Genomic DNA, 19,323 nt, shown 5'->3' with positions numbered 1-19,323 from the left:
GCTTTCTAGTACTGAAAAGTGGAGTTTTTAAGGGTCATCAAAAGAGTAAACAAAAGTAACACAATATGTAAAAGAATGATTACTGCATTGAATCTTGACTATAGGCTTCAAGATATTACCACCACAGAAGATACACTAGAAAAGTGGGAAAAAAATAGAAATGACTGTGTGTTCTAAAATTTAGGGTAAAGAAACAGAAATCTTCCCACTCCCCAAAATGCCATAGTGGTGTTGGATTTTCTCATTGTTTATATTTGAAGAAATCATAGAATCATAGAATCATAGAATGCTTAGGGTTGGAAGGGACCTCTAGAGATCATCTAGTCCAACCCCCCTGCATATGCAGGGACACCTAGAGCACGTGGCACAGGACTGCGTCCAAACAGGTTTTGAAGATCTCCAGAGAAGGAGACTCTACAACCTCTCTGGGCAGCCTGTTCCAGTGCTCTGTCACCCTCACTGTTAAGAAATTTTTCCTTAAGTTCCTATGGAATTTTTGATGTTTCAGTTTCCGGCCATTACCTCTAGTCCTATCAGTGGCCACCACTGAAAAGAGACCATCCCCGTCCTCTGCACTCCCTCCCTTGAGGTATTTATATACACTGATTAGATCCCCTCTCAGCCTTCTCTTCTCCAGGCTGAACAGGCCCAGCTCCCTCAGCCTCTCCTCATAGGGCAGATGTTCCAGGCCCCTGATCATCCTTGTAGCCCTGCGCTGGACTCTCTCCAGCAGCTCCACATCCCTCTTGTACTGTGGAGCCCAGAACTGGACACAGTACTCCAGATGCGGCCTCACCAGGGCTGAGTAGAGGGGCAGGATCACCTCCCCCATGCTCAGCACATGGTGCAAAGTGGTCTTTTCCCAACAGCTGGAGCTTCCAAAGCTTCATCATCAGCCACCAGTTATGCAAAATAGGACAGAGAAAGAAGGGAAGAATGAAATAAGAAAATAATTCAACATCATATGTTTTAACATTCATCCCTGAAGTACCAAAACCTTCATAATCCTTTGTCTTTTACAGCAACTCATCTTCACTCAAAGTAAATGACAATGAATGACTCATTTTTAGAGTACTTAAAAAAAAGGGAAATGTCAGCACTAGTTGTCAAACTGACCATAAACTGGTTCAGAATTAAATAAGGCTGAAAATGTGGAGAGTTCCCTGTGACAGATGAAATACGCAATGACAGAAATAATGCATTAAGTTTTGCACACAGAGACTAATGATCTTGCATTTGATATAACAATTCAGAAGTAGTTGTCTAAGCTTTTTTGTTGTTTATTTTTTTTCTTAATCTACTTTCTTGAGAAATACAGACACATCTTGAAGGTTGCCGCCTTCATTGCCTTGTATTTTTTTTTCTTGAAGGAAATTTCAAATATAGTCAACAACATTTTGTCAAGCTTTTCAGTTACAGTGAAACTGACTCCACTAAGGCTTTCTGATCAGTAATCGTGCTGTAAAGTCTTTTGGCTTTTATTATTTATTTATTTATTTTGCTTGTTTATTTTATCTACCTCTTCGACCCCCCCCCAACCTGGAAAAGAAATGAGGTCTAATTTCAATCCAAACTGTACAGATGGATTTGGCTAATGTTTGAGAATTATTTGTAGAAAATTGCTGTGTGACAGTGAAGCCAATGGGAGTTCATTCATTTGATAGGGTAGAAAGGTTGCTTGTCTAGTTGCTTCCTATTTTGATCACTATAATCATTTTTTAATTCACTTCTAACACATACTGCGTTGTCTTATTTTTCACAGATGACAAAGGAACATCGTAACTAAGAGAAGATGACAAAGGTGATAGCATAATTAAGAGTCTCTTTACTAGTGATGAATATTCTATTTCATTTAGAAAAAAAAAAGGCAAAATGTACATCAATAGTAAGTTTATTTTTGTGTGAGATATCACCTGCTTGTGCTCTAAACTGTAAATTATGTATATTTTATATATATATATATAATATATATATTATATATATTACGTAAATTATATTTCATTGTAGAAAGCCTTGCAATGAACAAGCAATTCTAGTTGAGTGGTGTTTGCATTTTATTGTTTAAGTTCTCTAGAAGAATGCACAACTTTTTTAATGCCACTAAGCACAGAGAAAACCGCTATTACAGGTACTGAAACCGGAGGCACAATCTTTTAACTTCTTAGCATGACCTCCTCTCAAGCTTTTCAAAGCAAAGCAGATATTTTGGATATTTTCAATATCTAAATATTAAGTTTAAATTTATAGGTAGGGTTCAGTGGGAGCAGTTGAATTCCCTTAACACAGACAGCTGTTATTATAAACATACCAGTGTGTTCTTCCTGGCCTCCTTCTAGTCTCCAGAAGAAAATGGTGCCATATCTGCCATTCCTGCCCAGGGAGTCTGGATTTCACTTGGGAAGAGGCAGATATCCAGATTTTTTCCCCCTCAAAGATTTCTATATTTAGCATTTCAACCTTGCTGACTAAAGATCATTTACACTACTTCACTGGGTTGAACAATGGTCTGTATAGTCTGATATACAGTCATCAGATAGACAGTAGGAGCGGCAATAAGAAAGGTTTTTTAGAGAGAACATGTTCTTTAATCATTCTCCATTGCATCTGTAAAGTGTATTGGTCACGCAAGCACATACCTCTCTTTATATGACTTTTGCTGATTTTTTTTTCTTATGGACCAGTTGTCCATGAATATGTCTAATCAATTCCTGATTCTGCTAATACTATTTCCTAAATGTTTTGTAATTGCATATTCCAGAAGTTCACTTTCCACTGTGTAAGGAATATTTTAGTATATGTATTTTTAGCTGATCTCCCAGTAGCTTCATCAAGTACATCCAAACTGAAGAATTCCAAACTTCTTTTCTCTTAAGGCTGTTGTTTCAGACTATTGATTATTGTAGTTGGTTTTCTCTGTGCCTTCTCTAATTCCATCTTTGTTGAAATGTGAAGAACGCAACTGCACAGAGTACTCAAGGGGATATGCAACAAGATATTTTCTACAGGAGAAAAATAACACTATCAGTACTGCTGCTAATCTTTTTGTGATGATACCCACTATTTATCTGACTTTTCTGGTGTTGCATACTGAACAGCTGATTTCTAAAAACTGGCAATGTTGACTTCAAAACTTCTTTCCTAGATGGTGATTGCCAGTTCAGAGTTGAGCAGAGGTTAGATTATTTTCCCCTAAATGTGTCATCTTACATTTATTTACATTGAAACTCATAGCACCATCAGAAAACTCAGAAACTCAAGAGTTTTCGTTGCACACTTCTACTTCAGGTCATCATGTTGAAAAAAGTTGGGTGTCACTCTAATCTATGGAGGACCTCCTGATGATTTTTTTTCATCCTCGAACGTGACCTTGATTTTCCTCCTTTGACTATCTTTCTATCCATAAACAAGAGCTTTTCCCACAGCAGCTTATTTTCTCTCATAAAATTGATGTAGAGACTTGTCATAGACTTTCTGAAACTCCAAATATATTACATCCACTGAGTTTCTCTTAACCACATGCTCTTCAAAACCTCTTCAAATACCATCAGGTCAATTGAGTGGAGTTTCCATTTACAGAAGCCATGCTGATTCCTTCCTAACAGATTATGTTTATTTATACATGCTTTCTTGCTTTCAATTCTTTTATCTTTTGTTGGTAACTCTATCATCTTACTGGTCTGCATTTCTTAGGATTATCCCCAAAGCCCTTTGTATATTTGTGACTTACCCTGATGGCTTATCAGTCCTCTGAAACAGCAGCTGTTTGTGAGGATACACTTTATCCATTCTGGAGTATTACATTTGAGCTCTTTCAGAACGTTGTGTTGAATGTGATTCATTTCTGGTGACTTATTACCATTTAGTGTTTTGATTTATTGCAGTCCTGGAATTCTGATACTTTATTTATTTAATTATTTTCAGTGTTCTCTATATTACTTATAAATGTATTTTATTTATTTATTTATTTTGTGCTGAAAAAATACTCTGTACTGCATTGTCCCTTCAGGGCTTTATTTATTCCTATTATTATTTTAGGATTGTTGCTGTACTTTACTAATTGCCTTTTTATATATAATTGCTCTCCCTTTTAAATTGAATATTGATATGCCATATTTGTTGTCTGTTCTCTCCTGATGCAATGCATTATGGCTGCTTTTACATAGCAGCTCTCCCACTGAGATAATTTGACCATGGTTCTGTGTGCTACTCAGGATTAAATCCTGAAGATTATCTTTTATTTTGGATTCAAAGACCAGTTAACTAGGAAGCAAACATATCTTGAATCCAAGTTTTTTTTTTTTTTTAATCTCTCGCCTCACCCTGATAAATCATCAATGCAGTCTCCACTGAAATCTCCTAGCACTACCATCTTTCTTAAATTTGCAGTTTCTCTAATCTCACTTCACATTTCCTGATCAATATCATTGTCCTTATCAGTGCTCAGGAATTGGTAGGTTCACTCGTGAGAGATTCAGTAGTCCACTCTTGGTGACTGCTATTAGATTATGAGATTTCCATCCGCAGGACTTGCCTAGCTCTTCCCTTTACCCATATCATTCGAGTACTCTTAAGTTTTACACAATCCTCCATTTCCAGTGCCACGCTGGTATCACTTTTTCCTCCTGATTATCCTCTTCTCATGAGTATTGGAGATAGTTGTCATATCATAACTGTCATTCTGTCATTAGATGACCGTATAACAACGGACCGTATACCAACACTGGTTTAGATATATTTATAATTTTTGCCTTTGATTCAGTGTTCAATACTGTACATGACCTTCACCTGTTACTGGAGGAAGTCTGATCTGTCTTTCCTATTTATTGTGATTATCCTATTTATTTATCCCCAGTCTTTTCAGTGGTGCGTTTGAGATGATAAACTACAGCCCTTCAGTCTGAATCATGAGAAAGTCCATACCTTGTGGCTTTCACCTTGCTTTGAACTTAGTATTGCTCTACTGTCTTTTAAATTTCAGTTCCAGTAGACTTGCTCTAAGTTGAGTAAGTGCAGCTTGTCCTTTCTGTACAAGTTATTTTGTCTTAAAAAGATTCCATCCTAATTCCCTCATCTATCTCATTCAAGCATGGGGACATTTGTTTCTTGCTTGCCTCCTGAGCCTTGCATGTGGGACTGGAAGAGAACAGTAGAGTGGTGCTCCTTGACATCAGTCTCTTGGCTAGCAGCCTGAATTTGGCCTCTAGAGTATTTCTCCTATGCTGCCCCATATCACTAATGTGAACATGGATCATAACTCTCAGCTGCTTTTCTGAACATCTTGTGAAGTTCACTGCTTTTGCACTCAGCAGGCAACTTATCATGCGGTCTCCTCAGACATCAAAAACCCATCTGCCTCTATCTAATAGTCAAACACCCCACTATCACCACCCAGCTGACATTCTCTTTGAGGCAACATCACCCCCTGTGCAGGAAAAAACAGCAGGAAAGAAAATGTCCTAGGATCTGAGACCAGAATATTTATGTTGTAACCAGTGGAAATAAACTGAGAGAATTTCTTACCATTAGCTTTCTGATGCATGACGTTTTAACAGCATAATGTCCAGCTTTAAGAATAGGTGGGCAGTGTTCTCAGCAAGGACATCTTGAACATATTCTTTTATCAGGAAGAAAATGTACATAAAATCCCACCACGTTTATAGAGGTCTAGATCCCAAGTCTAAAATGCATTTGCTAAGTCTTTATGAAGAGGCAATCTATCTCTTCTTTTTTTTTTTTGCCTCTTTTTTTTTTCCTTAGGTAGATGACCATACAATATGTATCTGAAAAAGGCTCTGAAACACTCTAGATGACAGAAAATAGTTAAAGATGTTAAAGGGCTATTAGGGGATTTTAGATCCCAATAACAAAGATCTGAGCAATAAATCTCATGAATTATCATTTGTTTGTGAAGATCCAAATTTTATCTGTCAGCTAGTTATTTGAATCAGAGTGAAGGGGATAACTGCAAGAGAAGTAAATGGAAAATATGTTCTCAGGAGAAAAAAAAAAGTCGGAAAAGAAATCACATATAAGCTACAATATTTTGACCATTGTAGAAGTACTGAAATTTCATGTAGAGCTGATCTCAGCTACAGATGTTTAGACTGGTACATACAGATGTATGTACATGTACACATATGTATACAAAAACATGCAGATGTAGAGATAAATGAACTAATATTCAGCTGTGGAAAGCTATACAGATTTGTTTGAAATGGCATTCAAAATTCTCTGTGAACATTATATGAAAGATGTGCTTTGTTTGTAAAGAATGTTTCTCAGAAGTGAAAATGCACAAGAATGTGTATGTGCAAGAGTAAGCATTTATTCTCATTTATCTCGGTAAATTTCCCTTTTCTTCTTCTCACTCCATAGCCAAGAAAGTTGTATTCATCAAGTCTAGAATGTTTACTACCTACTGTAACTATACATAATGGTTGCAGACAACTCTGATACTAAAATGTATTCACATTGCATTTTTCTAAATGCATAAATTGTTTGTATGTTTTAAAATGAGAGCTTTTTGCACGTCATTCTTTAGCAAATTGAAAGCTTCATTCATCAGACATGTTCATGACTATGAACAGTCCCCTGAGTTTATCAGACACAGACACAGTTTCTGTACCAAATTTCTCTCTTTTGGTGTTCCTGTCTTCAAAATGAAATCTGCAGTAATGCCCATGCTTAATATAAAAGGACCAGTGGCTAAATCTTATTGCTTTGTCTGTGCCATTTATAGATGCTAATGAGTTCTCATCTGGCACAAATGTGATTAGAAATGCACTAAGTAAAAGAGATTGATATTTGCAACAGTTAATGAAACCGAGATGAAGAATGCAAGAGACAGAGTTGCAGATCCTGTTTTTGCTGCCCAGGTTGTTGCTCATCCTTGGCAGACCACCTCATTTACCACATGTATGACTGATGTAGCATCATAAATACCTTCACCTGGGGATAGAAGTTATCAAGATCAGGAAGCAATGAGACTTTGAGGTGTCTTCACAACATTTCATCATGTTTTTATTACTAACTGTAATGCAGTAGTCTACGTTGTATGAGAATTAGCACAGCAATTATATTTTCAATTTTTTTACCTGTAGTTTTACTGTCAAAAGGAATTATATTTAGTCAAGTTTGGCTAATAGCACAACTAAAATAGTATTAAAAATCAAATTGCAATGCATGGAGAAAATACCTCCCCCCCCACCTTCCCCCCACCAAAAAAATAGTGACATCACTTATAACAATAATATTATTCATCTTTTATAATGAAAACCTCTTGTACGTGCTTTGGAGATAGATCGAAACAGAAAAGAAACAAATAAGAAAAAGTGACATAGCAAAGAGGAAAAGTAATGTCTCACAGCTATTTATTTGGCAATCAATAGAGAGCATAGACCTTACCTATTTTAACAACTAACAAAATATTAGAATGCCCAGAAACACAAAGATTTCAAATACCACGAAAGATTGCCAAGAACTGAAGGTTTCTGCATTTATGAGATTGTGGCTTCAGAAACAGAGGTGGTCTTAAGGCAGTAATTCATCCAAGGGGTTCAACTGACACCATAACTCATGAAAATTTAGAAATGTCAGGTGCCTGTGAGATGAATTGCTGTCTTACAGCAATCTATAATTACATTTTATAGATAACCTAAATGCAAGAATACCACAATAGAAAGAAGTGATCAGTGTGGATCCCATTCTATTTATACCCAGAATACTGAATTCTATATGCCCACACATCAAATAGTTCAGAGAAAAGTGATTCTTTTAAGAGCTTTAATACTGCTCGTTCATAAATTTCCTTTTTAACTCTGGATTTCAGTGTACTGCCACTGCCTACTGTAGTTCAGATTTGCAATGATATTTCAGTTATGGCTTTAATTCTCATGTACACTTTGAAGCACTTTGGCAGCACAAAGGGACACTATTTATTTATTTATTTTCAAACACAGTAGTGTAAAGAAGTGGCCTTTGTGCTGATGTGAATCAGACTTCATGAATTGACCTTTGTTTACTTACTGCAAGCTGTCCACACTGAAATTGTCAGTTCCTTCTGGGGCTTCATAGCACTAAGAACATAAGGACTGTAAGCAGTAACACACAGTTTGGTTTCCCAAAGAGAGTACATAGCTGTATAAGAGAAATAACAGTTTTCAGAATAAGAAACTTTCCTTTTTGCTTTTAATTGTCTATCAGTAGAGTTCAGGTGTCCACCACTAGAGTGTCAGAGAGATACCAGCATTGATGCCATGTGCTGGTATCTCTGTTAGGCTTTGGGGAATTGGCTCAGACTGCCCTATTTTAGCTTGCTACTGAGCCTGCTATTAGGTTTTTACTGAAAGACTTTTGAAGGAGCCTATTCATCCCTGGACACCCAAGAGGATATCTGGGAATCAGAGAGAGCCTGATCTCTCCATCTGGAGGCCTCGCTGCTCTCTGCTGGCCCCCATCCAGCAACCCTGTCTTTTCTGGCAGTTTAACTCCAAGAACCATGCTACCGTAAAAAGTGATTATGTCTGTGTTGGGTAGAGCAAAAGCTGCTTAAGGATTAATACTTTCTGAAAATCTTTTTACTTTATGATTTGGATGCAAAGAAGATTGTGAAGAATAGGTGTGCTCTGTAACAACACAAACACAGTTATAGAGCAGTAGAAGGGGTATTCTTCCAGATAACTAAAACTATAAGACTCATTCCCTTTCAGGGTTAGCTACGCAGTGTCAAGAAACAAAGCAAAAAAAACTAGAGGTCAACTATATCCTGCTGATAAAGGATTCGCTCCTTTCCTGTTTGAGATAGCTGTGGAAGAAATTATATCCTCCTAAATCAGGATCATTATTGCACGTGCTTTCTAAAACATAGTAGGTCGGGAGTTCCGTATGTGGATTTACTCGATTTCTCTTCAGATGACTGAATTTTACTCATAAATCTGCCTTATCTAACTGGTTACTTGGTTCAAGCACTTTGATCCATACAGTCTTTTCACTGAAGCATAATACTAATTAGTGTTATGCACCGCCTAGTTTTCAGGCAAATAAATGAAAAAGAACTCTTGATACTTATTGCTGTTGGCAGAGTTTGGGCTAAACGAAAAAGATACTCTGTAATCAGGAAAATCTGCCTTTATTTGTGAAAATTTGCTCACTGCTGCAAATCTAAAGGAAAGGAGAAGATAGGAGTTTTTTAAGATCCTTTCATAATTCAAAGGATGAGATAAAACGTATCAAAATAAATTTCATTTTCTGAGTATGTTTTATGATAATGTAATAAATTGTGATAATAACATAATAAACAATTTTTATATTTCAGTGTGATAAGTTACTTTCTGTTTTTATAACCAGTATTCACTACAGTGAATTGCGATGGTAGCAGTCAACTATTCATATCCATGGTCACAGAAGTAAGGCATGGAATAGCTTTTGTGATATTAGATACCACTAGTCAGTGACTATTTTAGATGTTCTAGTAGCAGAGCCATTTGCAGGCATATTCATTTATTATATTCAAATTCTATTCAAAGTTCACGAAACACATCATAGAAACAAAACCAGTTATGATTGCTCCCCTGAGGAAGTAATCTTGTTTCACTTAATTTTAAGCTTTTAATTTGGCAGCTATGAGGCTGTTGGCTTGCCCTGTGATGCTGTGTTCCTTGTTTCTCAGCTGTTATGTACAGGTGACTGTCTCCAGTCGATATAGATGAAGACATGCAAGAGGAGTTAACTCCTAGCTGAAGCTTGTTGTGTTTAATCTGGACCTCATCTTTTGCAGTTGTGATTGTCAGTGTTGTGACAGTGCTGTGCAGGATCAGGCCAGCAGCTTTACCCTATGTGAAGTCAGTGGAGCTCCATATGGTTGTAACAGTTTGCCTACAGGCTGTCTATTTAAAACTGGGGCCTGAATGTTATCCCATCTCAGATCAGTGGGGCTCTGTGCTGGTTCATTAGCTCACAATGTGCGGCCAATTTGAGGATTGGGGTTTTAATTAGAACTTATTTACAGACTAAATTGCCATTAGAACTATTATTATTGCTATTCTTGTACTGGTTGGGGGAATGTTATGGAGAATGGGAGAATGACTAGAGAAGGTCTAGAGACAAGAAAGTAATAAAAAGAGAGAACTTGTGAAGAAAACTCATTCTTTTCTATTCCTGTAGTAGTTCTACCCATATATCCATCCCTGTCATCTTTCCCTACTTCTCCTTTTTGTTATCCAAGAAGCCACTGTGCTGACTCATGCTAAGTGGAGTGATACTGCCACAGGGATGCGCGGGGCAAAGACGCTGCCAAGCGTTTCCTTAGAAGGAAAACAAGCCTTTCTGCCCTGACATTGAAAATAAAGGGATTTGAATGTGTTTGTTAATGTGGTAATTAGCTACTGTGTGCAGTTAAAGATTCTTCAGGACTCTGACTTGAGCAGCAGCACCAATTATGGAGGGCCAAAAAGAGTAGGGAAATAGAGGAACTTAGAGGGAATAGAGGTTTCTTAAACCTTGCAGGGAAACTCAGCTGAAAGAGGTTGGCTTCCTCCATTTGTACATTTTAGGTAGGGCGACCATGGAATAATAATAAAAAAAATGTAACCACCCAGATGTATTCACATCAGGCTACTGCAGAACTCAGATGTGACCACAAGAAAAACACTGTACCTACAGAATTGGTGTTATGTATGCATATGTTTGCTTATTTCTCATTATGACTCAAATTTTTGGCTGCACTTTGCAGAGAGAACAGCTTTTTATTTTCCTTCTGCACATACCATAGATACCCTTTCCTCCCTCCTTCCCAAACAGGTTAAGGGGAGGAAAGAAAGGGCAATTTGGGATTGGACTGGATGTCCTCAGGGTAAGGGTATTGAATTTGGCCTTTACTTTGTTTACAGGAGCTTCAATCCCTGTCTGGTTATATGAAAGATAAATTGGATCACTATGGCTTTCACAAAAAGAATCTGTGTTTCGAATTACTTGTGTTCCAGAAGACAGTTGTGCCCAGCTTCTTCAGGTATAATTCTTCCATCAGGAAACACACTCCAACATTTGTGTGATAACAACAGCAACAACAACATTATTGTTTTAATAAAAAAAAAAGTTTTATTTTGGAATTAATAATTATCATTGAATAATCTGAAAATAAAATTATTTAATATAATAATATTGTTTAAATAATTAAACAACAGCAACAATCAGTAAAAAAAAAAAAAAAAAAAAAGCATAGTATCATTGATGCAAAACACAAGAAGCCTGTTGGAGAGCACCAAAAGATAATAGAAAATTAGTGTTCTGTTGATTCCTTCATCCGTACTGCACACGCTTTTTTAGTTAGGCTGGGATAGTCTCCTGTGCCTTGGTTGTTCTGGCTTTCTGATTTTCTAACCAGATTAGTGCAGCCTATGATGAGCTTTAATCAATACCAAGCAGCTGCACTCCCTAAAGAACTGTTTATCAGGTGGGGATAATGGGATCACAGTGCTCTGTGGGCATGCCTTTCCTTAATGCAGAAGGATGAAGGAAAGTAGGTGGCAGGAAAGTCAATTTTTCTGTTGTTATGCCTCCTATTACTACATCCTTCTGGATAAATCACCAGAAGAGAGGAAAGGGCCTTTTTCCATCTCTTTTGTATTGTCAAAATAGCTCCTGGGAGATAATTCAAGAATCTGTCCTTGTATTTAGATGTCGCAGTCGTGGCGGCCAAAAACACAAACAACTGGGGTAGATGCAACGCAAAACTACGCTTTATTATTTTTTAGGTACACTATTTATACCCCGCTCTCCTCGTCGTGGCTGCTGCTTATTGGTGAGGGCTACAAAGGACAGTAGCTAGTAACAGATTTATGATTGGGTGGCCAAACCTCCTTAAACTTGCTAACAACTGTCTGCTGTCTTGGTGTGAACTCCGTATCTCACAGATACATTCTAATCTTCTCAAGGTTAACAGTCTCTGCCAAGGGAGTCAGGGATCTCACTGACCAGCTGCAATCCCTGACAATTCCCCCTTTTTGTATTTGTGTTACAAAAATGGCACTAACGGTTTGCTGCAGGGCCCTTTGCAGCAAACCGATCAAACAAGGTACCATTAATAACACAACCACAATAATTACTTCTTTCTTCACTTCTTTACTTTCTTTACTGTCTTTACGTCTTTACGTCTTTACGTCTTTACGTCTTTACTTTCTTTACGTCTTTACTTTCTTTACGTCTTTACTTTCTTTACGTCTTCACTTCTTCAAACCACCCAGACAAACCCCAGTTGCCAAACAACTTATTTAACTACTTCCATCCATCATCCATTTGCAACTTGCATACTCTGTCAGTTGGAGCAATTGTAGTCTTTACCCTCACCCCGAGTCTGGATCTCTGATCTCATTGATCCATTGTCAGTATATTAGGCAGCAGTTGAAGCCCTGAAAGAGGATTTCGAGGATCGCTGGTAGCCAGGCATACGGTGCTTTGATTGATTGATGGTGTTGGCTAAGGTTACCCAGATGTTGTTGCCAATTCTTCAGGGAGGGGCTGGACACCAATCTCCTCCTCCATAACCTCCGAGGATGAGGAGGGCAGCGACTGCAACACAGGTCGCACACACCGTGCTGGAACCCATCGCGGCCCACTTTCTGTGGAGACACAAGCATATCCCCTTCCCCAAGTTATGAGCTCATGTGGCCCAGACCATTGGCCAGTAACCAAATCACGAACTTGCACCGGTACCCGCTGTGGTACCTTTTCTGTTGTAGTCAAAGAGGAAAAATGTGAAGAAATGGGTGACAGAGTAGAGTTGTTAGGGAAGGAAAGAAAGTTAAGCACATAGACAGCTTTATCTAGTCTTGCCTGTGGGGACTCCCCCTGCATTCCCCCTTTTTGTTTTTGCACGAGGCGCTTCAGAGTGCCATGTAAGCGTTCAACAATGGCTTGGCCTGTAAGGGAATGGGGAATCCCAGTCATGTGCTGAACACCCATGTAGTGGTAATAATAACAGTCTGGAAATTGCTGCTGAACAGGAGATAAAGCTTGAGCAACAAACCATTGGCAAATTGTTGGCGAATTTTTCATACCTTGAGGTAACACCTTCCATTGATATCTTTTGGCTGGCTCAGAATGGTTTATAGGTAATACAGTAAAGGCAAATTTTTCCCTATCCTCGGGTGCTAATGGAATGGTAAAGAAACAGTCCTTCAGGTCTATTACCACAATATCCCAGTCCATAGGGATCATTGAGGGTGCAGGAAGGCCGGGCTGTAAAGCTCCCATGGTGGCCATGGCAGCATTTACCTGTCGTAGGTCATGTAAAAGTCGCCATTTGCCAGATTTCTTCTTAATTACAAATACAGGGGTATTCCAAGGACTGTGAGAGGGTTCAATGTGCCCAGTCACAAACTGTTCTGACACCAATTCTTGCAGGGCTTGCAACTTTTCCTCTGCTAGGGGCCACTGATCCACCCACACAGGCCTGTCAGTTAACCAGGTTAAAGCAAGTGTGGGTCGTTGAACACCCTGCAGCACAGTGGCCCCCGTCAAAAAATCCGTCGTAATCCTAACGCCCCATTGTCCTAAACAATCTCTTCCCCACAAGTTCAGGGGTGCAGAGGTTATGTATGGTTTGATCGTTGCTATTTGCCCTTCAGGATTGGTGATCAGCACAGGTACAAGAGACATGCCCCCTTGAGTGGATCCCCCCAGCCCTACTACACCCATCCCAGTGTTCACAATGGGCCAAGATGACGGCCAGGAATGTTGAGAGATAATAGTTACATCAGCCCCAGTGTCCAACAAACCCGTAATCTTCAACGCTGATGGTAAATAGCCTTTGTTGGAGATGGTACACGTCATTTGTGGCCTCTGCGCTGATACAATTTGCGACCAGAAAACTTGAGGTGGACCTGTAGAACCGAAGCCTCCTTCTCGTCGTTCCTTAAGTTCTGTGTGAGGAACACAACTCAAAAAAGGCACAAGTTGAGCAACACGGGTACCTTTAGGAATGGTTACTGGGGGATAGGGAGTAGACATCATAGCACAAATTTGCCCAGTATAATCCGAATCAATAACACCTACATGAACAATTAATCCACTTAAAATACTGCTAGACCGTCCAATTAATAATGCACTGAGTCCTTGGCCTATAGGCCCCTTTGCATCCAGAGGCACTTTAACAATATCCGTAGTTGACAGAGTTACTGTGTCGGCGGTGGATACATCCATGCCTGCTGATCCACGGGTTTTCCCTGTGAGATGGTCGCAGAGGGATAAGCCGTCGGAGGTGTTCTCATGCATGGAATCGCTGTGTGAGGTACTTGTGTCCTCGCGCGCCTCCTCGCGCTCGCTTCCTCGTTTCCCGTCAAAATATAGCCATTAATATGGAATTTAGATCGACATTGTTTGGCAAAATGCCCTACCCTGCCACATCGATTACAAGTATTGTCCACAGGCTTAGCAAAATGCCTTGCCGCTTTGCCTTTTTGCTTAGCAGCTGCACTCTGAAACGGGCAAGCAGACTTGATATGCCCCTCCTGACCGCATCCAAAGCACCTGGGATTGGGACGAAGAGCTGCAGCTAGAACAGTCATTTTATGTGTTATTGTTCCCACTCTTGAGCAAGCTGTTACCATATCAGGAATAGTTGGATTCCCTGGCATTGCTTCAATTATTTTCTGACAATCTTCATTAGCATTATCTTTAGCTAGCTGAGTGCACAGTCTCTGTCTCAAATCATCGTCCTCTACTTGTTTTTCTAATGATGTAGCAATCCGTTCAACAAATTGTAAGAATGGCTCTTTAACCCCTTGCTTGATTGTTGTATATCTAGGACGGGGCGAGGCCAGCTCCATAGTTCGTGTCAGAGCTGACATACCTAAACGTTGTGCCTGTTCAAGAATACTAGGGTCCCATTGAGCCTGAAGATCAGGGTTAGCAAAAAGGCCCGTTCCCATCAAAGCGTCAAGGCCAACTCCCTGCCGCGGATCTCCTTGCGGCAATCGCATGTTGTCTAGTGCAGCCCGCTCAGCTAATCTCCTCCAGTGTTCCATAAACACTTGATACTCTACAGGCTGGAACAGAATCTGAGCAAGATGGCTTATATCATACGGGGCTAAAAGATCTGTATTAATAATTCGGATCAGCCGCATTACCTCTGAAGAGTTAATACCATATTTTGATGTACATGTCTGCAGGTCTTGCACTACTTTCCAGGCAATCGTGCTATGTTCATCCCTTCTTCCCGAGTTGGGGGCCGCCTTAAACACAGGAAAAGCTTCCAAACCACAGCCGACAACTTGAGTGGAGGCCTCTGAGGGGTAACCGATCTTATCTAACAAATCCCATTGCCCCATTTCGGCTGCCTTTTTTCTAACCTGATCCCAGAATTTGCCAGGCTGCCGCGGCAACACAGTCACCGTGACGGGGGGGAGAGTCCAGGGTTCAGCTGCTAATCTCAAGGTCCGACATTGAGAACTCCCTATAGTCTCTTTCACAGAAGGACGAACAGCAGAAACCGCCTCCTCCTCCTCCTCATCCGAGGAGTCATGGGGGAGGGGGGGTGGGAAACGTTTTTTACTGCGGATTTCTTCATTATTTTCTTTCTCCCCCTCTTCAGGAGGAGCAGAGGGAAGCACAGGTTTATTTAAAGCATTCCACTCGGCCAACTGTTGCGCAGGTGTCTTATAGAGGGGGGGCAAAAACTCACTGGGAGACTTCCCCCGTCGCCGCATCTTAACCAGCTCATCAGGCGAGGGGTACTTACGACTCAAGTTGGTTTCATGTTTCAATGACCCAGAGGTGCCCGTGGAGCACTGCAAAGCGTCCATTTGCTCCGTAACAGACTCTATAGGAGAAGGATGCTTCTCCTGGTCCTCTCTGTCTTCCCCCAATAGGGGGGTACTTTCCAGCATCACAGGAATGCTCTCCTGGTTGTGCCCCGCTGCCCAATCCTCCAAGGTGTCCTGCAGCAGTCGCCAAGTAGTAGGCAAACCCTCTACCTCTTTAGAGCCTCTAGAAAGCGCATCCCACAGCTTATCACCGACCTTCTGCCAAGCGCTCACACTAAATGCAACAGCTGAAGTGGCCTCAAACCCCTGTCCTCGGCACCAGAGCAACAGGCGGCGTAACTCATAGTCAGTAACTTTAATACCTCTCTGAGCAAGTAAGGTCTTCCATGTAGATAAAACTAGGGCTTCCTGCTTTGTCAGGTTTTGCCCCATGTCTGTGTATTTCCGTTCTCTGCAGCGCACCTTCAAGAGGTGTCAGTCCCGTTCGCACCTTCAAGAGGTGACAGTCCCGTTCGCACCTTCAAGAGGTGTCAGTCCCACTCGCACCTTCAAGAGGTGTCAATCCCGTTCCCGGCGGCTCACCTTCACAAGGAGTCAAATCACAGGTCCGGACCACGCAGCTTCCCCGCTGCTCTCAAGTTCCGCCGGGCTCCGCCACCACCGCCAGTCGCCAGGCGGTCCACTTCTTATTATCACGTCGGGGTCACCAGTTGTCGCAGTCGTGGCGGCCAAAAACACAAACAACTGGGGTAGATGCAACGCAAAACTACGCTTTATTATTTTTTAGGTACACTATTTATACCCCGCTCTCCTCGTCGTGGCTGCTGCTTATTGGTGAGGGCTACAAAGGACAGTAGCTAGTAACAGATTTATGATTGGGTGGCCAAACCTCCTTAAACTTGCTAACAACTGTCTGCTGTCTTGGTGTGAACTCCGTATCTCACAGATACATTCTAATCTTCTCAAGGTTAACAGTCTCTGCCAAGGGAGTCAGGGATCTCACTGACCAGCTGCAATCCCTGACATTTAGATACGATGTTTATGATTTTGTAGCGCTAGTTAATAAGCTAGGCATCGTTCCCTTAAAAATCACAAGCAAGGGCCAAGTTAATTAAGTGCTATGAGGCAACTAGCCAAGGGTGGAGAGTTCTGCTCAACTTAATACAATGAATTGGATTAGGAGTGATGGTAAATTTGATAACATCATTCACTCCTCTCTATCTACTCCAGTACAGGATACTTGAGGACCTATTTCCAAACAGGTCCAGTGATTAAAGTTGGACACACAGGAGCATATTAGGAGCTTCTTCCAGCACATCTATATGTTTTCCAACAGTTCTATATTGATTGCTGGATCCTTTTGTTATGTGCCTGTGTTTTGAAATGGAGCTGCATGTGGTGTTTGACTGCATTTAACAGATGTACTGTGTCGTGGTAACTTAGTTAATTACTTCAGTTATTTTATTGACCCTATTATATAAAGCCTCTAGTTTACAACTGTCAATTCTTTCCAAGATGGTTTCTTCCAAACTTTCCTTTGAAGCATGAAGTTGAAACTGTAATTATTATTTAGCATTTTTTCTTAACTTTTTTTTTTAATTTGAACAATTTATATTTTTCATGTTAAATGTTTTACCAATTAACAATAAAGTAACAATTATTAATATCCGTAATTAGCCACTTCATAGTTATTTCTGACAGCAGCAATACTGTATACACACAGGAACCAATTAACAAGACAATTAAAATACTTACTAAGGCAGATATTTTGCAGCGGATACTTCAGGTTAATATAGATACATGAAATGTCTACTGATTATTTAGCAATTCAAATAAAACAGCACATGTAAGGTGGAAGATCCCCTCAAATTTGTATACAGGAATTGTGATACACAACTACATTTCTATATAGTGACATAGACCATTAACGAGGCTGTGCAGTGATTGAATTCTGTTGTTGGATGTATAGCAAATATGTATATACTTAATTTTCCAAAGCGGCTTAACTTGGCTTTTATCACCTGGTCACTGAAAAATCTTTGTCAGTAAGGGCTTGCTCTCTCCTTGTTAATCTGTTTATAATATAACTCTTCACTTGAAAAATATATCAGTGAAAATCAGGATATTTTTCTAACTGTAATGCAAACAGCTCTCTCGTCGTGTTGTTATAAACCTAAAACAACTTCACTGACTTCAGTGGTCCTGATTTCCCTTTCACTGACACTTAATTGATATGAGTGTCACAGTCAGATCATAATCATGTCCTTAGTCTGAGAGACTGTGTAAATTTAGCTAAAATATGCCCCTGTGACTGCCTCATCTGTCTAGTCTGTCTCTTTGCTTCAAATGTGTCATCTTGATACCCATCTCTCTTCTAAGGATGTGGTGCCTCTTGTTGAGCTTTCGCGCTGCTTTTCCCCTCTGTTAAACTGTTAAAGGAATGAAATTATTAGAAAATGTGGAAAAACAGCAAGGACACCTCGAAATGCTAATTTAGACTCTTCGTACTAATTTATTTTCTCTGACAAATTAACAGTGCTTCCTGTTGTACTAACATGTGACCTTATGTAGAAAAAGGGATTAGCTGGAGAAAATTAATGAATAATTCTACTACTTTACCTGGACAGTGAGTATGAATTTTACGTATACCATTACTTATTGTTTGAGACAGTCAAAAGAATAAACTGAAGATGGAATGGACAATACGTGACAGTACATCCTGTCAGGGGTACATACACATTGGCTTGCCTATGATGAAAGCTTTGCACATATCTATTTGTATATGAACACAAGCATTGCATGTAAAATAAATGTATGTATAATGTTAAGTATTGTATGAATGCTTGCTCTTACACATTATAATTGCAAGTAATGCTATCATTTGTATGTTTTTCTTTTAACACTTCTTGATAATAAAAGAATGATCTGTTGAAAAAAAAATATTTTTTTCAGCATCTTAAGTAAATTGGAATTTGACACTGAAATTAGTTTCTGTGAATCTTTCTAGTAACTTTTGAGTGAAGTGGCCTTGATAATTAAATCATAATATTCACAAGAGTGATTTGTAATGCAAAAAGGTGATCACAAGAAGTTTCTTAAATATTACATATTGTGAAATACTGTTAACTAACATATTTTCATTGAATTAAGAGATTATTATGTGCTACTGCTGAATTAACTGGTCAATGTTTCAAAGTTGTAGAAAAGATTTGTTACTACTTTAAGGGGTTTAAATGATACAGAGAAAATGTCAGAGAATTGCTAAGTATGATTGTTATTTGTGCAGTCATCCAGACTGATCTTTAGAAGCACCTGGGAACAACTGGGTAGTTTAGTCAATGTTTTCAAATGATATCTATGGATGGGTGAGCTTGCTTTGGTAGAATAACTAATCATTTCAGCATTGTATTGAGTGTTATGTTGAAATGCATTACTATCCTATCACTATTCCGACTTTCCTTTGCACAAATTTAGATGAAGCAATTTTTGACCTAACCTTGAGAATTAATATTAAATTCTATTCAAGCAAACACTCTCACCTCTCTTTTTTGTGTGTGCTTCAGTA

Source organism: Tinamus guttatus, unplaced genomic scaffold, assembly GCF_059628265.1.
Source record: "Tinamus guttatus ecotype Peru unplaced genomic scaffold, ASM5962826v1 Tinamus_guttatus_pri_ptg000486l, whole genome shotgun sequence".
NCBI lineage: Eukaryota > Metazoa > Chordata > Aves > Tinamiformes > Tinamidae > Tinamus > Tinamus guttatus.
The sequence above is the reverse complement of the archived record's forward strand: the minus strand, read 5'-3'. Positions refer to the sequence as shown.